Source organism: Squalius cephalus (genome assembly GCF_949319135.1).
Source record: "Squalius cephalus genome assembly, chromosome: 21".
In the NCBI taxonomy this organism is placed as follows: domain Eukaryota; kingdom Metazoa; phylum Chordata; class Actinopteri; order Cypriniformes; family Leuciscidae; genus Squalius; species Squalius cephalus.
Genome location: NC_137142.1, coordinates 5791001 through 5810414, shown reverse-complemented (window position 1 = coordinate 5810414; position 19414 = coordinate 5791001). Strand labels below are relative to the sequence as shown.

At 38.8% G+C, this 19414-nt stretch overlaps 1 protein-coding gene across 2 annotated transcripts in view; it reads left to right on the top strand.

Moving 5' to 3' along the window:
- Nucleotides 1–12440: 12440 nt before the first annotated feature.
- Nucleotides 12441–19414, top strand: part of tjap1 (tight junction associated protein 1 (peripheral)) — a 109570-nt gene continuing 102596 nt past the window's right edge. For both annotated transcript variants that reach the window (XM_079855849.1, XM_079855847.1), the window contains exon 1: nt 12441–12868. The gene's annotated coding sequence lies outside the window, so the exon portion shown is untranslated. The remainder of the gene's footprint in view (nt 12869–19414) is intronic.

Below are 19414 nucleotides of genomic sequence, written 5' to 3'. Positions count from 1 at the left end.
CCTGAATCACTGGCACACATCCTCCCCTTGTGGCTTCCCTTGGTACTGTCAAATAATAATGACAAATTGTTCATTTTTGAAGAGAATACCAAACACATATGTATAAATCAATGTTTACTGCCATACGACTTCTAAACAGTGTGGGAAAAATATACAAAAGTGTATTTGAAATACATTTATTTTATGCTAAGTATACTATAAATAATACTATAAAATACATGTATGTACTTATAAATACCATGCAATTGTACCTTTGGTATACTAAATTTATATACTTAAAGTCTGATAAATTGGAACAACTAATTTTGTACTTAATGCACTTTAGTTATTTAGAAATAGCGCTGAGGTCCAACTATATATATACTAAAGTATATATGATTGTGCTAAATTGGAACTAAAATGGAACTAAAATGGAACTATTGCAAGTATACTTGCATTTGACAATGACGATATATATATAATGATATTATACAGTGATCATACTATAATAGTGATATTAAAACACAAATGGGAAATGCTGTCCCCTCAATAATGTAAACCCTGGTTGGATAAGGATTCAAAATTGGATATGAAGTTGAAATCTGACGCATAGCTTCAGTGTTAAAACTGATAAAACAATTGCTGTCTGTGGTTCTATATGGGCTGTGGCAATAATTTTGAAAAATAATAGCTCGCAGCAACATGAACTAGTTCATTAAAATTTGTGAACTGAACTTTGAAATAGTTCATGTAGAAAGTGAACTTTCCCAACACTGATTACCAGGGTAGTTGTCCGTAACATGTTAATTGTAATAGGCTACTATTGAAATTCCATCAAGGATTTCAACATCATACTATTTGAATTGCATCATAAATCAATTTTCCAAAGATAGAAATCCCTATATATTTACTTGTGTTTAAATTCAAACAACACGCATAACACACGTGACTAAACCATTTGTTGAACGGCTCTGATTGGTTCTTATGATTATGAGCCAACACGTGAGATCTTCCATTAGGCTTGTTCGACTTCATGCAGCTCTGCGCAGACCGATCGGCGGCTGACTTGAAGCAGTGCATGCCGGTTAGAAATTTTGTCCAACCTGAGACAGCGCCGACGCCACGTGACTGTGACGTTTGCCATCAAAGTTCAGCGAGAGCGATTCGAGAGCAGCGGCTGGTTCATTCTGCGCAGCTTCTCACGAGCTCTGATGACGACAAAGTTCTTGCCAAAACTTTTTGCCAACATGAGGTCTCAGTCTTTTTCATCAATTTTTCTTTGTGCAAAGTGCAGTTGCGTAGCTGTCAATGGAGGAACAGAAAGTTCTCAGATTTCATCAAAAAGATCTTCATTTGTGTTCTGAAGATGAATGAAAGTCTTATGTGTTAACTTTGGGGACATGGGGGTGAGTAATTAATGATAGAATTTATCTTTTTGGGTGAACTAACCCTTTAATAGTATTATTACTATATTTCAATTTTTGTTTAAATACACTAAACAATTTCGTTACTGTGCTTTAAACTTTTGGGTGTAGTTGGGAATCACTGTTTCAGAAAGTTCTCTTTTCTTGATGCTATTCACCCAGTTGAAATCATTATTTAAACCCCTGAAACCCCAGTCTTTAGCACTCCTAGTATACTGACAGAAGAGATATACATTCAAGCTACGTTGGTAATAAAATATCTGCTCTGTGTCAGAGAGCTCACCAGTAACAGATGATATTTTTTGCAAGGATTTTATATGACAGTCAAGACAAACAGACTGACTGCATCATCCTTCCTGATTCACATTAGTGGCTGAGAGCTTGACTGTGCTTTTCCATGCATTTGTAGGAGTGGCAGGTTTTCCCGCTGTGCCACAAATGGGTTTTCCAACAGCCCAGAACCCAATCCAACTGTGGAAAACAAACAGCCAAAGGCGCCCAAAGAGGAAGAGACGGCGCTGCATGTTTGAGTCACTCGCCCCCTGTGAAACCTCATTGTTTCTACTGTTTCACAGAAAGTCAAACAGTCTAAATGTATAATTACAATCTGCAGTGTGATTTCTTGTGTGTTATTTCTGTATACTGTCAGAAAAGCTGCTGACATCATTTATAGTCACCACCATTGTTTCGTGTTTTGCAAAACACAACTGGTTACACTATAAACACACACAGAGTTAGATCAACCGCTATTTATGTGCGCTTTGACCCTAAACAAACCAGAGTCTCAAAGTATCATTTTGACGGCTGCTGGTTAAACTGTTTATGCTGACACTGGGTGAGTGAGAAAGTGTTCACGTTTAATAACAGTTTGTTCCACAATTACTGTGTGATTCACACAGGTTTCATTAATTTTCAAGCTTTTGAAATACAGTGAGGAAAATAAGTATTTGAACACCCTGCTATTTTGCAAGTTCTCCCACTTAGAAATCATGGAGGGGTCTGAAATTGTCATAGGTGCATGTCCACTGTGAGAGACATAATCTAAAAAAAAAAAATCCAGAAATCACAATGTATGATTTTTTTTAACTATTTATTTGTATGATACAGCTGCAAATAAGTATTTGAACACCTGAGAAAATCAATGTTAATATTTTGTACAGTAGCCTTTGTTTGCAATTACAGAGGTCAAACGTTTCCTGTAGTTTTTCACCAGGTTTGCACACACTGCAGGAGGGATTTTGGCCCACTCCTCCACACAGATCTTCTCTAGATCAGTCAGGTTTCTGGGCTGTCGCTGAGAAACACAGAGTTTGAGCTCCCTCCAAAGATTCTCTATTGGGTTTAGGTCTGGAGACTGGCTAGGCCACGCCAGAACCTTGATATGCTTCTTACAGAGCCACTCCTTGGTTATCCTGGCTGTGTGCTTCGGGTCATTGTCATGTTGGAAGACCCAGCCTCGACCCATCTTCAATGCTCTAACTGAGGGAAGGAGGTTGTTCCCCAAAATCTCGCAATACATGGCCCCGGTCATCCTCTCCTTAATACAGTGCAGTCGCCCTGTCCCATGTGCAGAAAAACACCCCCAAAGCATGATGCTACCACCCCCATGCTTCACAGTAGGGATGGTGTTCTTGGGATGGTACTCATCATTCTTCTTCCTCCAAACACGTTTAGTGGAATTATGACCAAAAAGTTCTATTTTGGTCTCATCTGACCACGTGACTTTCTCCCATGACTCCTCTGGATCATCCAAATGGTCATTGGCAAACTTAAGACGGGCCTTGACATGTGCTGGTTTAAGCAGGGGAACCTTCCGTGCCATGCATGATTTCAAACCATGATGTCTTAGTGTATTACCAACAGTAACCTTGGAAACGGTGGTCCCAGCTCTTTTCAGGTCATTGACCAGCTCCTCCCATGTAGTTCTGGGCTGATTTCTCACCTTTCTTAGGATCATTGAGACCCCACGAGGTGAGATCTTGCATGGAGCCCCAGTCCGAGGGAGATTGACAGTCATGTTTAGCTTCTTCCATTTTCTAATGATTGCTCCAACAGTGGACCTTTTTTCACCAAGCTGCTTGGCAATTTCCCCGTAGCCCTTTCCAGCCTTGTGGAGGTGTACAATTTTGTCTCTAGTGTCTTTGGACAGCTCTTTGGTCTTGGCCATGTTAGTAGTTGGATTCTTACTGATTGTATGGGGTGGACAGGTGTCTTTATGCAGCTAACGACCTCAAACAGGTGCATCTAATTTAGGATAATAAATGGAGTGGAGGTGGACATTTTAAAGGCAGACTAACAGGTCTTTGAGGGTCAGAATTCTAGCTGATAGACAGGTGTTCAAATACTTATTTGCAGCTGTATCATACAAATAAATAGTTAAAAAATCATATATTGTGATTTCTGGATTTTTTTTTTTTAGATTATGTCTCTCACAGTGGACATGCATCTACGATGACAATTTCAGACCCCTCCATGATTTCCAAGTGGGAGAACTTGCAAAATAGCAGGGTGTTCAAATACTTATTTTCCTCACTGTAAGTCTCTTATGCTCCCCAATACTGCATTCATTTGATCTAAATACTGTAAAAATAGTAATATTCTGAAATATTATTAGGCTACAACCTAAAATTGCTGTTTTCTGTTTTAATATATTTTAAAATGCAATTTATTCCTGTGATCAAAGCTGTATTTTCAGCATCATTACTCCAGTCTTCAATGTCACATGATCCTTCAGAAATCATTCTAATATGATGATTTGCTGCTCAAGAGACATTTATGAATATTATCAATGTTGAAAATCTTTTGTAACATTGTAACAATATATTGCATTGAGATTATTTTCATGACAATTAAGCAAATGTTCACACTTAACGTATCTCAGTTGTTATTCTCATTAAAGAATACTCTAATGTGATTGTTTTATTTAAATCAGCATATATTAAAAGCACACACAGTGCACATACTATGATACATAAACTCTTTTTTTCAAAATTAAATAATATACCGGTATCATATATGATTTTATTTGTATCACCATAAGAATTTTTGTTTATTTTTAACTTACATTAATGAGAATTTGTGGCGGTGGGTGGACATGTGTATTTCTCTCACTTAATCATCTTTCGGGTATTTTGACTGTTTCAGTATAGGCTCTAAAGCTAATCGCTCTGCTGTAGGTCGTGCCTAACATTTACCTTTAGCAGTGACAATATTCACAATACAGCACAGTAGGCTATAGCCTACCTTACTGCTTACATAAAGAGTAGATAGTAGGGTTTACCAAAACAGCTTGTGATAAAGAGCATTAAAGTTAATTTTCCTCTTAATTTCACCCAAAGCGCTTTATGGTAGAACGACTTTTATGTGATAAAAGTCGAGTCGACGTCGACTAGTCGCCGATGACGTCATTGATGAACAAATACTGAACCTCGAACGCGGGTTGCCTTATATGGCATATGACAAAGCACTGCTCCTAAATAACAGCTTTTTTGTTTATTTTTTAACAATTTTTCAGTTTATCATTGGGATTACATGATTGCATTAGAGTGAGAGAGAGCGATCGCATGTAAATTGCACCTGGAAGCGTCTCTCCCCTGCAAACATTGCGGTCCGACGGCAACGTCGTGTCCCTGGCCAAATAGTCGCGGAAGGACGGTCACGGGATAAATCGGTAAAAAAAACAACAACCTGCAACACAGAACAGATAACGTCAAAAACGTCCGTTCAAATTTCATTTTGGAACTATTTTTCAACCAATTCAACTGTGTCGGAGGGATGTCTTTTCAACGTCCAAATGTTTGCTGGGTCTACTTATAGTGAAGCTGTGGATTTTAGTTACTAAGAAATATATGCTAGATCTGTTCTCTCACAGAACAGAGTTTGCAATATACTTCTGCTCTACTTAATGATTCTGTGTGCGCGCGATCTTCATGTGATAGCCTATGCGCGCGCGCGCGCGCGTGTGTGTGTGCATAATGAAGCAGAAGTTTCGAAAGACGATTAACTTACCTGAACAATAAGCTGTGTATAACGTGCCTTCACGCGATCAATTTTGAGCATCCAGATGGTTTTATCAAACATATTTAGCAGAGCGCTCTGCATTTATTTGTCATTTTAACTGAAACAGAGTGTAAAGGTGGACATCAAATATTTCTTATCCTGTTGCGCTGTCTATAGGCCATGATCAGCGACTAGTCTACGTCATGACAGACTATTAAAGTCGACTAGTCTGTTTTACAGTCTATGGTTCAACACCACACTAATCTGCATGTAGCATAGGAGATAAGTGTTCAAGTGCTCAATGGTGATAAGGCTCTCAGCAACTCTGCACTTCATGGGATCAAACCTGAGATGTTTGAGCCTTAATCACCAGGGAAATTTATTTCCTACTGGTAAACCTGGCAATCTTCTTTCTACAACAAATTTCCTTTTCAGATTCTGTCTGATTTACATATTAAATCCTCCTGGAAACATCAATGAAATTAGATTCATATTTCAGGCACCTTTCTTTGTCTACACAGAGGCATGTTCCCTGTTCATGTGGATTTGTAGGGATTTGCTTGCATTTGTGTAGGCAGCTTCATGACCACACAAGTCCGCAGGTGTTCTGAAAATGAATCATGCAGGGTTGGTGGTTTGAAGTCATTGAAGTCTCTCCTCTTTGCTTGAAATGCAAATGTTTGCCTCCCCAGCTCTTCAATACAAGCCAGAAGGAGGTCTGAGGCAAGCAGACTAAAGCCCTATTCAGACGGGACTAGTTTAACATGGAGAGGTGGTGTAAAGTAATAATTACGAGAACTTGTCTGTGATTTTAGTCCCGTTCGAATGTGCCATCTCAGTAATCATAATGGACAATGTCAGTAAAGATTACGGAGACATTTAGCTTCAGTAAAAAGGTCTGGAAAAATTACCTCAGGTAATGCTAATCCCGTGCGAATAGACCCGCTGTAAATATGTACATAAATATTTTGTCATTTCGTGTTTAAAAGTAGTTTTTCAAGTATGGAGACGCTTGAAAAAGCATTCAGTTGCGTTCTAGACGCTGGGACGAGTCTGTGGCAAAACTTTTCCACATACCATTCAGATCAGAAAGAAGATCGAAAGCACTTGTTAGAGGCACATAACATCTTTTAGTGTTAGGTAAGTGCCTATTACCAACACAATCCAATCTGAAGTTAATTAATACATCGTTCGACCGGACATCATTTTATATATATATATATATATTATATGTGTTTGCACACGTGATATCAGGAAGCAACGTAATGACGACATGAGGGTGACGGTGGTGCTTACCCCTCCCACTTCTGCTAGTTTAACTGAGATATCTTATCCCGTGCGAATTGGCCATTAATATTACAGACGTCCTGTGGTAAAATTACATTACTCCATCTACCCTTGTAAAGCTAATCCCGTCCGAATAGGGCTTATGACCCCTTTAAAAGCACATGCGTTGTGCCGGCTGTTCTGAGGTCAGCTGTCTGCTTTAGTGACAGAGCGGTTCAGCATTAGTATTCACCTGATACCTGTCAGATGAAGAGCCTCGCATCTGGGGGAAACAACTAAGACAACGGTACCTCACGGACGGATGTGTTTCCTCAGTGAATCGATTTTTCCATTAAACGCTGTGTTAGACCCAAACAGTGTGGGAAAAAGTTTGTTTATTTGTCTGCTCAGTTCACCACTCCTCTCAGGTGAGAAAAAGAAGATCGTAGTGACATGATCAGATTACTGATGTGACTAAACTGGGAGAAGAGGGAAAAAAGGAGGAAGAGAAATTAGAACATAACATTCTGTTTATTAAAGGGTTAGTTCACCCAAAAATGAAAATTCTGTCAGTAATTACTCACCCTCATGTTGTTCCAACCCCGTAAGACTTTCGTTCATCTTCGGAACACAAACCCAGAAAAGTTAGTAAAGACATTGTTAAAATAGTCCAAGTGACTGCAGTGGCTCAACCTTAAGTTTATCCAGCGACGAGACAAAAATAACTATATTCAACTATTAATTTTCTTCAGTGTGGGCCTCTGAGTGAGTTCACATAGTGTAACAGCGCAGCGCTTCTGGGTTGTACGTCAGAACATAGGCTCATTATTGGCCGACGCTGGTCATGTGTGTGATGCGTGTAATGCTGGCCAATAGTGAGCCTACGTTCTGACGTACAACCCAGAAGCGCTGCGCTGTTACACTACGTGAACTCACTCACAGGCCCACACTGAAGAAAATTAATAGTTGAATAAAGTTATTTTTTAATTTTTTTTTGCTAACAAAAGGTATTCTCGTCGCTTGATAAACTAGCCACTGTAGTCACTTGGACTTTTCTGGGATGGCAGATATCAATTACCTAGCAGCCTAGGGAGGAGTGAGATTTCATCAAAAATGTTAATTTGTGTTCCGAAGATGAATGAAAGTCTTACGGGGTTGGAACAACATGAGGGTGAGTAATTACTGACAGAATTTTCAGTTTTGGGTGAACTAACGCTTTAACTGTAATCTGCACACAGGACTCAGTGTTTCTCAATGACGGTTTGCCAGGTCTCTGTACACTCTCTTTGATGCCACAATTAACCACACAAACATTCTGCATGCTGAAGCCCCCTTGGCCATGAGGCGTACAGCACCCTTGACTGCCATCTGCTGCTGAGTTTATCTCCCTGACATATTGTGTTTATAGGCTCTGTTTGAATCTTATTCTGTTTGATTGCCATGTGTTAAGTTCTTCCCTTTTGGATAAGGATCTGGATAAGCAAATTAAAATATTGACTTTGATCATTTTTTAAACAACTGAGAAAATAGTGATCAAACTACCTGGCTCCTGTCAAGTTTATAATACATATTGAATCAGCATGAGAGTCAAATTGGACAACTACATGGACTCAGAATTAGTAGTTTGTACATAAAAAAAAAAGCCTGTCTAAACCAACACATGTTGAACAGTGTTTAATAACCAGCAAAGTTCTTCAGTTGGATTGGTGTTTTATTCTCTTTAGCACACAGTGACGCAGTTCACTCAGTCCCCTGATCATTACGATTCAATTTCAGGCGAATGTGTGACGTTCTGAGGAAGGAGGACACAAAAGCAGAATAATGCTGAACTTCAATTTATTGAAACAGTAATACAGTTCAAGCTGCACGGCTCCTGAAGAGATAAACAGCAGCGAAAAGAACAGTGAGGCAGGCAGGGATCAGAGTCCAGGATTATCAAATCCAAATCGTGAGGCAAGAATCAGTGTCAGACAAACTCATAATCAGAAACAGGCAGTAGTTCACAGCAGAAATCAGTCCAGAAAGACAAACGGTAACCCAGGGAAACCCAAACTCCAGTACCAGTAACAGTCCTAATGATCAGCAGCGATAGAACTGTCCAAGACCAGTGAATGCTGGAGAGGAACAGGGAACCGCATCACAACTGGACAGAGAAAAATATGTGAGATAAAAAGAAAACAAAACTACTAAACAAGGAAAAAACCAGCAAGTGACCAGCAAAAAAGTACAGAACATACTGGCAGAGAACAAAGGGAAAGGAAGCATAAATGTAGCTGAGAAATCAACCAATAAGGGGAGACAGGTGAGCGCAAACGAGCAGATGCACTGATTGTGAAACACAAACAGCTGTGCGCAAGTGAGCAAACATGCTGATTGCGAGACACAAACAGCTGTGCGCAAATGCACGTGGAAAAGATGGAAAAGACAGACACAAACACAAAAGATGAAGAAAACAGAGGACGATCAAACCCAAGTCCTGACAGAATGAAGAACAAATTTATATTATTGTTTTATGCATGTTATTGTCTCTGACAGACAGCATGTTGAAGCTGCTCAGGCCACCATTTCTCCCTCTTAAAGCAATGGTTGTAATTTGAAACATCCAGTAGTGGGTTTTACAGGAAATGCATGGACCTCTACTTCTCATAAATACTATATTGCATTGTGCAGGTTATTTTTTGACAGACATCGATTTTGTGATATTTAAATTATGTGGAAGATTAAAAAACAGAGGGATCATAAGGTATAATTATTTATTTCTTAGCCAGCAATTATTCGGTGAAGTTATTGATGCCCATGAGTGTGTTATGTCAATGTTTTAATTCTAATATCCGACAGCCATGCAACCTAATTTTTTTGACGGACGTGATAACGTGCATAAGGGGTTAACTATGTTTGATTTTGGGTAATTATTCAATTCAAAATGCTTTTTGCGTAGTTCATTACTTATTATATGGGATGAAGTTTCTTTTGTGGCTTAAATAAACTCAGCGACTGGCATGTTTGGCTTGTCAAAAATGTTACATTCATCTGTCGCAAATCCATTGAGTTTTGAAAATCAAGCTAATATTTTACCAAGAAAGGAGTGGTTTTGAATGCACAAAGTTGTTTTTATTGTCTCTTATAACAAAAAACTTTTCTTTAAACCAAATGCAGATCCTTTTCCATTATTTCCCCTAGATTATATAATCAAAAGTCAAAATCTACTAAGGGTAATAATGGAAAAGGATCTGCACTTTCATGGTTTTAAATATATCTATTTTTAAAAGTTAGGGTTAAGTTAAGTTAATATAACTTAAAACATTTTTTTAAACCATGAAAATGCAGATCCTTTTCCATTAAAGTCCCATTTTAACAACTTTTAGGATATTTTTTAAGGATTTTTTTGTTTGTTTTACTATAAAACAAATTTTCCATAGACTTTTCCATAGGTTTTCATGACCATGGGAACCCTGTCAAAATGTAATCAAGAGTTTGTAAAGGGTTTAGTGGGTAATAGATGTAATAAACTAACAACATGTTTATAAGATCCAATACCCATACTGAAAGAGTTGTTACCTGTAGCAGAAGAGCCTCTTTTCAATATTATTAACTCGTCTTCATCTTTTGGTCATGTACCAAGACCGTTCAAGCTGGCAGTTATTAAGCCTCTCATTAAGAAACCACAACTAGATGCAAATGAATTAGCAAATTACAGACCCATTTCAAATCTTCCATTTATGTCTAAAATACTAGAAAATGTCCTGTCCGCCTAATTGTGCTCCTCTTTGCAAAAAATTGTTATCTATGAAAAATTTCAGTCTGGATTGAGGCCCCATCATGGCACAGAAACTGCGCTCGTTAAAATTACAAATTACTTACTTCTAGCTTCTGACCATCTCAATACTAGTTTTACTTGATCTTAGTGCTGCGTTCGGCACTATAGATCATAAAAATTCTTTGACTGACTACATAATTTCACTGGTATTCAGGGACAGGCATTAAGGTGGTTTAGATCCGATCAGATCGTTTTGTCTTTTTAAACGGGGAAAAATCTAAGATAATGTCAGTAAGTTATGGAGTGCCACAAGGATCTGTGTTAGGCCCTCTGCTATTTTTAATATAAATGCTGCCACTGGGTAATATTATAAGAAAACATGGAATTAGTTTCCACTGTTATGCCGATGATACTCAGTTATTTCATCACAACCAGATGAAATCTCTAAATTATCCAAGTTGACAGAGTGTGTTAATGATACAAATTATTGGATGACCTGTAATTTTCTTCTATTTAATCCAGCTAAGACTGAGGTATTACTTATTAAACTAAAAAACCTGTACACAGAATCTCTTAGAATACAATTTGCATCTAGAAAGGATGTACTGTTACTTCATCCTCTACAGTTAAAGACCTGGGCGTTATATTAGACATTTCGAAAATCATATTTCATATGTTATAAAAACAGCCTTCTTCCACTTCAAACATTGCTAAGCTCCGGAATATGCTATCTGTTTCTGATGCAGAAAAGTTAGGTCATGCATTCATGACCTCTAGACTAGATTACTGTAATGCATTACTAGCTGGTTGTCCTGCATCCTCAATAAACTTAGTCCAAAATGCAGCTGCTAGATTTCTTACCAGGTCAAGAAAATATGATTATATAACCCCAGTTTCACATCTCTGACCTATAAGACCCTAAATGATTTAACTCCTGTGTATTTAACTGATCTTCTATCACCCTACAATCCATCACGCTCTTTAAGGTCACAAAACTCTGGGTTTCTGGTAGTACCTAGAATATCTACGTCCACTAAAGGAGGGGGAGAGTGTTTTCACATTTGGCTCCTAAACTCTGGAATAGCCTTCCAGATAATGTTCGGGGCTCAGACTCACTCTCCCAGTTTAAATCTAGATTAAAGACACATCTTTTTAGCCAAGCATTCACATAATGCATATCATAAGCTTATACTCCAGTTAGCCTATATCAGATCAAATGCACATGATTATCTGCTTAATGTTACGAACAGCAGATACGCTAATTACTTTCCATTTGTTTTTCTGTTTTATCTCGGGATGCCCATCCTGTGTTAAGAGAGTACATAGTTTGGATCCAGCCTCTTATGAAGACTTCAGATGACCAACACCTGTGAAGATTTACTTCTGATGAAGCAAACTCTGAATCAACATGCACCAATGCTACATTTTCCTTTATCCATTTTGTTAACAATGTATTCATTATTTCAATGAGCTCTTTGTTTCTGCCTTAAATGAATACATTGTTAGCTAACTGTGTGATTGCTATAGCTACATTTCTGAAATACATAACTTGGACACATAACAGATCACTCTAAATTGACTATGCGCTTTCTGTAAAGCTGCTTTGAAAACGATATGTATATTTTGAAAAGCGCTATACATATTTGAATTGAATTTTTATAATGTATTAGTAGAGATATAGCCTCAGTTTAACATAAAATGACATTGACACTACACTTCTCATGCTATGGATTTGTATTTGGCAGCCCATTTGACTGCTAGTTTGTTATGGTAGGCCTATCAGGCTATTTTCTGGACGTTTGATACACTGGAGTCGAGTGTGTCTATATATTAGCTTACTATGGTACCAACATTACAGATATTATGAAAGTAAAATTATTAGGCTAAGTAAAACAAAAACAAACAAAAAAACACATTTAGCCTATTATTTTATTTGCTACTGCCAGTATCAACTTCTGAAAACTAGATCATAGACCCGAGATCTCTAAGTGTATGTTCCCTTAACTGAGTCGCTCTCCTCCTCTTCTCTGATCCCAGCAGCATTCCAGCACTCCAGGAGGACGATCAGCGAACGCGTCGCGTCGCGTCGGGATTCCTGAGGATTACCCGGCGTGCCCCGCGGGAAAGATGGCGCTGAACGGGAGAAGATGGAGATAAACTTTATCTGAAATCTGGAAGAGCTGATATCCACACCTGCGATCCCCGGTAACACTTCAACTCCTCAACGAGAGATCCCGGCGAGAGGACGCGGGATCGGCGATCGCTAGTGACGGCGCGAGTGGAGACATTTCAGCGGCCGTTAGCAAGTGTGTGTGTGTGTGTCTGTTAGCCAGCGAGGAGAAAGAAGAAGGAAAAGCGGGCAAAGTTTATTCAGTTTGAGCAAGAAGTCTATACTGATCTACACCAAACTCTGGGGTTAACTGCGGAAAATCACCAGTGGCAGGTAAGAAGTTCATGAATGTATACCTTCGTAACAGTAGTTCATTTTGGTCATGTACTATCAAATCTTATTTTTATAATGTTGTTGATATGCGGCCAGTCACCGTTGAGATGAACTGATAAACACACCCAGTAGTGCTGTGTTTAATCTCAACATCATATCAGACCTGTGAAATGCTTCTCGATCAACATATCCTCAGGGCACTGATCGATTAGCAGATTAGAGAAGGTTACTAATCTGAAAAGTGTCGATGTCAGGTGTTTTACGCGAATTATTTATTCGGTGGAGTGTGTCATGGCCATTGGCAGGCGAATAACCCTTCGGCAATGTTGTCTGTGTAATGTGTCTCCACCATTCACATGGTTCGTGATTTAAATACACATATATTTAATTCTTCAATGCATTTTTGTGTTCTTATCACAGATATACTTATATTATTACTACCAGATCCGGTTGTGCAACCGATCCTGTTACGCGGTCTTCTTTAATACTCGACCGTTTAGCGGGTTGATCTATGCTGGTGATTATGTCCTAAACCGATGGGGATTAACGTTAACATTTTATTCACGTGTCCTGACATGAAATAGTATAACTTCGTGGAATGCTACTGGGAAGTAAAAACGATGCCGTATTTCGACGAATACTCTGAGTTTGTGCTGAAATAACTCGTGGAGTCCATCATGGACACAGAACAGGTACGGACGCTTGAGAAACCAAACCTGCGGTTATTTACCAACCCTCCGGCTGTCACGATCCTGACATCTTGCTTCACCATTAATTGTCATACAAATAATCGCGTTTAACGATTTAATTGTCTATTTTGTTAATTTCGCTTTGTTAATGTCGCTTACACACACACACACACACACCTTAGGAAGAAATAATTTATTCACATGGAACATGGACTCGCATGATAAATTCTATGATTTCATTAAAGGCTTTGTAAACAAATACCATTTCAGGTGAATGGGTGAATACCATAAATAATCATATTTTAAGTTATAACAGTTAAAAATATTTCTCCTTTTCGTCCACTTGGGTTCTACTTTTAACTCATCTTAGCCAACCTAAGTATGATATTTTATTAGAAACGTATTTCTGGCTTAAATTGTTTACTTTGTTATTTTAAAGGGATAGTGCACCCAAAAATTAATTGTAGCTCCAAACCCATAAGACATCTTCTAAATGTTTCGCAGTGTTTATAAATAAAGATCATAAAATAATCTTCTATCATAAGTCTTCTGAAGAGACAAGATCGCTTTATCTGATGAGCAAATTTAATTTAGGCTTTTGTTCACACAAACATTGATCAGCAAATATGGTAAATGGAAGCTTAAATGCACTTGCTTGACCCTTTAAGGTAGTTTGACCTATAATGGTCAAAAAACATTTTCCATTACAATAGCCTAGGCCTAAACATTAAAATGAATTGAAACTAGAGAGCTTTGCATGATGTAGACTTCAGCATAATGTTAACCAATGCAAACCTTTTTTTCAGGCATACAATAATGTGTTAAAAAACAGAGAGCAAAAAGTAACGGAGCAAAACGGTGCATTATTTTATTTTATGGCGGATGTACGTCTGTATCTTATTTACATGGCAACACATTTGACAATATGTGAATATCAATATGTGAGTGCAAAATAATTGTGAAAAATCCCAAATTGTAATCTCAAATTCAATTTTTAATCTGTATTTTTTTGTGAGTAATCTTTAAATATTATAAAAAAAGTTATACAAATAGCCTATGTATTTATCTGTGCCATTTAAGAAATCCAGTTGAAGTTCATATTTACTTTATTAAAAGTAGCCTAGTAAATGGATTATTTAGTCGAGTTGTACGAGCATCTTTTCTGACTTGAATTTGTATGCAAAAGTTAACTTACAACTGGATCTCCAGTAAAGGAAGTCTTTAGGAGTCGTCTGTATGCAATAATGTTCAGTTTTCCTTGCGGTTTCTAACGTAATGCACAGACCTATTTCAGCTGTAGTGTTGCTATAAGGCTCTGTGTAAAGTAGACCAGCATCCTAATGTCATTGACTTCTCTGGCACTGTCTCAAACCTAGTGAGCTGCAGCTGCCTACCTAGACAGCATGTTTCGGGCAGTGAAGGGTTGTGTCTTGGTTATTCATCGCTGGGCATACTGTGCACAGAAGTGATTGGACAAGACTCTTCTTTTTGCAAAGTACCTCAGAGAGTACCATGGTACTTTTGGTCCTCTTTTTGTTAGAGTAGGCAGCTCACTAGTGTGAGACGAAGACTCTGTGTTGGATGCGTCTCAGGGGAGGTTGAATAAACTGCAGTGTTTCAGTGTGTAATGCTTGCTTGATATGACAGCCTAGCTGCTCCCATACCTCCTCCCTTTTTTATTGAGTGCACTTAAAGTGAGTTGATAAGTCATACATGCCTCAGCCATTACTTACAGATGGGTTATGTCGATAAACAATTAGTAAAGTGCCGTTTGTTAAGAGCTGAACATGTTGCTCATTAGGGCTAAATATTTGGTCTTTTATTGGGATTGTACAACTTACTAATTCAATGTAAATAAGAAATTCAGTTTATTGCAAATTTCAGCTAGTCAATCAATCCCGAGTAACTGATTATTGGCGTTATGGCTCTAAAATATAAATGTTGGTGTTGTTACTGTTGTGATGCACTGAAAATATTTTTTTACTGATACTAAAGTTTTCATTAAGCCAAAAACGAAAAAAAGTAATAAAATAATTAAAAATAATAGAAGATGTTGCGCCTAAAGATCATTACCGTTAACGACCCTGAGTGCTTGTGGTGTGAACCGCTTGGTTGTTTTGATGCTCTGCTCACTTTAAACTGTAAAATACGGTAAATGGTGCAATTATGTCCCGCGGTCCGGATGGGGCTAAGCTGAGGTCCAGAACCGGAGCCATTTGAATACCACTGGTTTAGAGTGTCGTGTTCGCAGGTGATAAATTAAGCCAGTTGTAGTAAAGATCTTCTGCAATGAACCACCTATATATTTTAGCCTAACAAATTTGACATATTTGCTATGGGTTCTGTCAGGACCACTATCGTTGAATACGAATTGACAATTAGCATACAGTTAGCATTGGCGATATGTTTCTGTTCTGGGCAAGAACTCCCTGCGCATCCATGCAGTCTAGCATGAATAAGAGCAATAACCCTCCTTAGGGTAAACAGAACAGAACCATCATGAATGAACTTTAAAGATTTTTAAAGTACAACATGATTTGAGAATTTATTCTGATTCAAGGGGAATCAGAAGGCCAAATCCTGACTGGGCGAGAGGTGGAGCTGGGGAGGGAGGAGGGTAATCTGCTCCTGAGAAACGCGATATCTGCTGATAATACTGAAGGAGCTTATATATGAATACAGTGATAGGCGTCGTATTCCTATAGAGCAGTGGTCTCAAACTCAATTCCTGGAGGGCCACAGCTCTGCACAGTTTAGCTCCAGCCAGCTCCAACTCACACCTGCAAGGAAGTTTCTAGTAATCCTGAAGACCTTGATTAGCGAGATCAGGTGTGTTTGATTAGGGTTGGAGCAAAACTGTGCAGAGCTGTGGCCCTCCAGGAATTGAGTTTGAGATCACTGCTATAGAGAGTCAGCTGATGCGAGCTCGACTAACATGACCTGCCAGAACTGACGCTATGCTAAATTTTTTTTGTGATATACTGCTGATGTGTTTTACTTTCTGTTGTGTGCAGACACTGACATGGTCAAAACTCATCATTACTGAAGCTCTAATGGTTTAGGTCAAAACAATTTTTAATTTTTTTTTTGCAGTTTCGGCCAAATATATTTGGTTGCCGGAATGTCTGTGCGTTATTGGAGCTGACGTTGGATTACAGGTGCTTATTGATGTCCGACCGAACTATCATGGGCTATTCAATAAACTCAACTGTGCTGATGCAGTAGATACAGGGGTGAAAGGTCAGTGACCTCCTCTCCCATGTGTGTTGTTGGTACACTTGAAAACATCATCTGGGCCATAGCAGCGTTCTGCTTTCTCTCTCTCATCCGCCTCTGTTAGCACCTCACACACACACCGCTGGTGTGTGTGGACTCTTTAAGGCAGCCATTGACTGGTGGATTTGTGCTAGGTGGTGTCATATGATAGCGCACCCCCCGTGGAGCTTTATCAATTAGGATACAGCCAGTGTGAAAATGTTTGGGGAGGGATTTGTTGAAAGATTACTCTGTCAAGTACCGCTGCGTGTAGCTGGGCTTAGCTGAAGAGATAGAGGTTTTGTGCAGTCTGGAGTGTTTAATTGGGGAAAAAGGTGGCTGAGAGTCAGATAATTGTTGGACGATGGATGCCGTAGAGTCGTCTTCCATTAAGTAAGCCGTAATGATCAGAGGCTTTCTGCGGTTTCACTGAGGTTTTCTTAGGACTGTTTTGGAAAAATAGTGTACAGTGACCATCATAATGTGTTAAATAACTTTGATTAGGCCTAGAGTTTTTTACTAAAATGCATTGTTTGGTCACATTGATAGTATTTTGCTACAATTCATCATTTTCTTTTAATATATGCTTTTACATTTTTTTTTTTTGCCCTGATATTAGCAGCAGCAATATGCCATAATATCAGTTCAAATCAATAATATTTGTCAAAAAATTACAAAATGATTTTTTTGGCCTGAATCTTGCATCCTTGTTCCAGATTGTTCCCGTCAACACTACTCTAATCAGGGCAGGAATCATCTGTTTGTTTTTTTTTTAGGTTTTTGCTTTTGCTAATACAGCTGTTGAAGATGACCTTGGCTGTCAAAATTGGTTTAGAATTTCAGATACACTCTATTCATCAGCGTTTGGCCACACACTGCACACCCTTTCACTCGGGAAAGCTACCAGACAGTAATTTTTTAAATTTGAAGGGGTTTATTAAGATAAGCTGAAGAGTTGTTTTCACTGTATTGGAAAGATGCACTTGTGATTTTCCTCAGAAATTGCCAAGGCTGCACAAATTCTTCGCTGGTTTTGGTGTTCACTGTAATCTCATTCAAACCTGCATGAATGATCTTTCATCAATGTTATTTCAAAAACACAAAGGTTGTGTATGTTCATGGTAGTAAGTATGTTATTCTTTGTAATACTTTGGTGGCGTTCAGGACAAGATGCCCTTGAACGCAACAAGTTCTTTCTTTGAAATATTTGTAATACTTTAAAACCTACATGTTGCTATCAACGAATAGACTGCAAGGACTTTTTGTGCCGAGAAACGACCTACATGTTGCAGTGTTTTGGAAGCTCCTCTGGAATTCGCTCAACTCTTTTTTTGAACGGGAGGGAGTGAGAGTCGTGAGGATTGTGTGGAAACATTCCTTTGCTTGGCCGAGCTCCCATGCTGGAGGAACGCTCCTCAGTTCTTGTGCAAATTTACCCTGCGCTCGCTTGCTCCCATTGTCAGCCTGTCAAGTCTGTTTTTATGTTTGTTGCTTGAATCCAATTATCCATGACCTGCAACATAGCCTGCACCTTTTCTCAGTGCCACAGACACAGGTTACTGATGCTTTCCTCCATCTGCCTCTTTCACAGCACTTTCTGTTCTCTACCTTCATCAATTTTCAAACAGTGCTTGAGGAATCTCGCTTAAAGGTAATGAAATTATACCCATTTGCTCATAATGACCAAATAAGCAGCTGAAATGTCTCGTAAAGGTCAGCACCGGCGTGTACATGTTTTCAATTCCGAAATTCACCCTGAAATTAAATTCCTCTGCCTTAAATTTGCTTTTTCTGTACCTGCTCAACCTTAAAGGGGGGGTACAATGGTGTTTCATGTATTCAGAGTTGTTTACAGTGTTAAAGAGATAGATTCTCATGCTAAACATGGGCAAAGTTTAAAAAAAATATTTTGGACGAATAACGGAGAATTTCTATGCTGAAAATCTTACTTCCGGGTTGGTACAAGTTTCGGCTGGTTTTTTTTAGATCGTGGATCTAATGACGTAGATAAGAGTGGAACTCCTTATATGAGCATTTCTCTCGGAAAAGCTCGCCCGCGCACACGTCGACCAGAGGAGAGCGAGACCGCGCACATCAACGCGCTTCAACAGGAAATCATCGGCATCGCTACATAGGATTTGTTCAAGAATGTCTCCAAAAAAGTGTGTATTTGGATGTGAGGGAAAGCTTACCGTGTTCAGTTTTCCAAAGAGCCCAGTGTTACAGGAACAGTGGATGCAGTTTGTTTTTCCGGGGCAGCAACGGAGTGTAGGAAGTGCGGTTGTGTGTTCTGGTCGTTTCAGTGACGAATGTTTTATTAACAAGGCTCAGGTCGACGCTGGATTTGCAAATCGTTTGCTATTAAAACGTGGAGCGGTCCCAGTGATAAAAGACCCCATTCATGTAAGTACAACTGGATCAGATTTCTGTCTTTTGCTGGAAATCAAGTACTACCGCTTGACTCTATAGCTCCGCCTCCAGGAGCTCGGCTTTTTCCGGAGAGAATCGGAAAGCTGTATTTTTCTTTTATAAATTTAATAAAACTAAACACTTTTTTGAGATATTAAGGATGCACTACTACTCTATAGGTACTCAAGATTAA